Genomic DNA, 3,407 nt, shown 5'->3' with positions numbered 1-3,407 from the left:
TGATAGCTTTCCTGATGAACAATTAAATGTCATAAATACTTCTCGTACTGCTCCATGGTATGCTGATTATGCTAATTATATTGTTGCTAAATTTATACCACCTAGTTTCACATACCAGCAAAAGAAAAAGTTTTTCTATGATTTGAGACATTACTTTTGGGATGACCCACATCTTTATAAAGAAGGAGTATATGGTGTTATTAGACGTTGTGTACCTGAGCATGAACAGGAACAGATCCTACGCAAGTGTCACTCCGAGGCTTATGGAGGACACCACGCTGGAGATAGAACTGCACATAAGGTATTGCAATCCGGTTTTTATTGGCCTACTCTCTTCAAGGATGCCCGTAAGTTTGTCTTATCTTGTGATGAATGTCAAAGAATTGGTAATATTAGTAGACGTCAAGAAATGCCTATGAACTATTCACTTGTTATTGAACCATTTGATGTTTGGGCTTTGATTATATGGGACCTTTTCCTGCCTCTAATGGATATACACATATTTTAGTTGCTGTTGATTACGTTACTAAGTGGGTAGAAGCTATTCCAACTAGTAGTGCTGATCATAACACCTCTATTAAGATGCTTAAGGAAGTTATTTTTCCGAGGTTTGGAGTCCCTAGATATTTAATGACTGATGGTGGTTCACATTTTATTCATGGTGCTTTCCGTAAAATGCTTGCTAAGTATGATGTTAATCATAGAATTGCATCTCCTTATCACCCACAGTCTAGTGGTCATGTAGAGTTGAGTAATAGAGAGATCAAATTAATTTTGCAAAAGACTGTTAATAGATCTAGAAAGAATTGGTCCAAGAAACTTGATGATGCATTATGGGCCTATAGAACTGCATATAAAAATCCTATGGGTATGTCTCCGTATAAAATGGTTTATGGAAAAGCATGTCATTTACCTCTCGAACTAGAACATAAGGCATATTGGGCCATTAAAGAGCTCAACTATGATTTCAAACTTGCCGGTGAGAAGAGGTTATTTGACATTAGCTCACTTGATGAATGGAGGACCAAAGCCTATGAAAATGCCAAGTTGTTTAAAGAAAAAGTTAAAAGATGACATGACAAAAGAATACAAAAGCGTGAGTTTAATACAGGTGATTATGTATTGCTATACAACTCTCGTTTAAGATTTTTTGCTGGAAAACTTCTTTCTAAATGGGAAGGTCCTTACGTTATCGAGGAGGTCTATTGTTCCGGTGCCATAAATATCAACAACTTCGAAGGCACAAATCCGAAGGTGGTGAACGGTCAAAGAATTAAACATTATATCTCAGGTAATCCTATAAATGTTGAAACTAATGTTATTGAAACCGTAACCCCGGAGGAATACATAAGGGACACTTTCCGGAACATTTCAGACTCCGAAAAGGAATGGGTATGTGGTACGGTAAGTAAACCGACTCCAAAACAGTTCTAAAGGCAATTTTTTCCGTTTTGGAATATTTATAAAAATAGGAAAATAAGAAGCAGTTCGGGAAGGACATGAGGGCTCCACGAGGGTGGAGGGCGCACCCTAACCCCCTTAGCGCGCCCCCTGCCTCGTGGGCACCTCATGCGCTCTCCGAACTCCGTTTTCTTGCACGATACATATTTTGGTCGGTAAAAATTCATTATATAATCTCCCGAAGGTTTTGACTCCTGTATCACGCAAATATCCTCTGTTTTCGTATCGAGCTGTTTCTCTGACAGATCTAGATCATGATGACGTCTCCAAGCGCCCCCAAGGACAAATTCTTCGAGAAGGTCATCAACCCTTACCTCGCGGAGGTGCTGCAACACCCTCAAACCATTGAGATGCGTGATGGGTTGTTGCACATCCGCGATGTTGAGGGACCACGGAGGACCGGAAGCGTGGAGACAAGGCTTGAAGCAATGGAGCAACAAGTTTTCAAGTGCCAGGAGATGGTGGAGGGTGGACTTGACTCCAATCACATAATGATCACGGAGTTCACCAACAACCACAAGCTGGATGCCAAGGACATTGGGGAGGCCATCTTCAAGCTTCACGAGAAAATCGAGCACCTCCAAGCCCAAATCTATGACCTGCAAAACCAAAACTGTGAGTATGAATATAGATTCAAGAGGATGAGTTTGGCTGCAGATTTAAGGATCCCGGAGACTCGATCATCCTTCTATGATGGTGAGCCTATGCCTTGGAAGATGGACGACAAGCCTACATCATCAACAATCCCTTCACCAGCAAAGGAGACATAATCACATGGGTATGGGCACTCCCCTTGTCAACTGCCAAGCTTGGGGGAGGTGCCCCAGTATCGTATCATCATCACACTCCTATCTTTACCGTTTTTCTTAGTTCGATCCTTTTAGTAGCATCTTGATCAAGTAGAATAATTTTTTTTAGTATGATCTAGTTTTGAGTTTTGCTTTATGATCTCTCTATGTAATCGAGTCCGTGAGCTACATAATAAAGATTAGTGTTGAGTCAAGGGCTTGATTATCTTGCTATGATCTTGAGTGAATAAAAGAAAAAAGAACAGAATAAAAATAAATAAAGAGATCATATTGATCTTATTGAGAGTAATGACTTCACATAGAAAGAGTATGATGATTAAAAATTGTTGAGAGTTGACAAACATAGCTTTGGTCATCGTTGCAATTAATAGGAAGTAATAAAGAAAGAGAGGTTTCACATATAAATATACTATCTTGGACATCTTTTATGATTGGGAGCACTCATTAAAATATGACATGCTAAAGAGTTGATGTTGGACAAGGAAGACAACGTAATGGGTTATGTTTTCTTATATCTGAGATAAAGTATATTGTCATGGATCATCCAACATGTTGAGCTTGCCTTTCCCCCTCATGCTAGACAAATTCTTCGCACCAAGTAGAGATACTACTTGTGCTTCAAAAAACCCTTAAACCAGTTTTGCCATGAGAGTCCACCATATCTACCTATGGATTGAGTAAGATCCTCCAAGTAAGTTGTCATCGGTGCAAGCAATAAAAATTGCTCTCTAAATATGTATGATTGATTGGCGTGGAGGAAATAAGCTTTATACGATCTTGTGATGTGGAAGAAATAAAAGCGACGGACTGCATAATAAAGGTCTATATCACAAGTGGCAATATAAAGTGACGTTCTTTCGCATTAAGATTTTGTGCATCCAACCCTAAAAGCGCATGGCAACCTCTGCTTCCCTCTGCGAAGGGCCTATCTTTTATTATTATCTTCTACCTTATGCAAGAGTCATGGTGATCTTCACCTTTCCTTTTTACATTTTATCCTTTGGCAAGCATAGGATGTTGGAAAGATCCTGATATATATATATATCTTATTGGATGTAAGTTAGCATGAATTATTATTGTTGACATTACCCTTGAGGTAATAGGTTGGGAGGCGAAACTATAAGCCCCTATCTTTCT

The sequence above is a fragment of the Triticum aestivum genome, chromosome 5D (genome assembly GCF_018294505.1).
Source record: "Triticum aestivum cultivar Chinese Spring chromosome 5D, IWGSC CS RefSeq v2.1, whole genome shotgun sequence".
In the NCBI taxonomy this organism is placed as follows: domain Eukaryota; kingdom Viridiplantae; phylum Streptophyta; class Magnoliopsida; order Poales; family Poaceae; genus Triticum; species Triticum aestivum.
The sequence above is the reverse complement of the archived record's forward strand: the minus strand, read 5'-3'. Positions refer to the sequence as shown.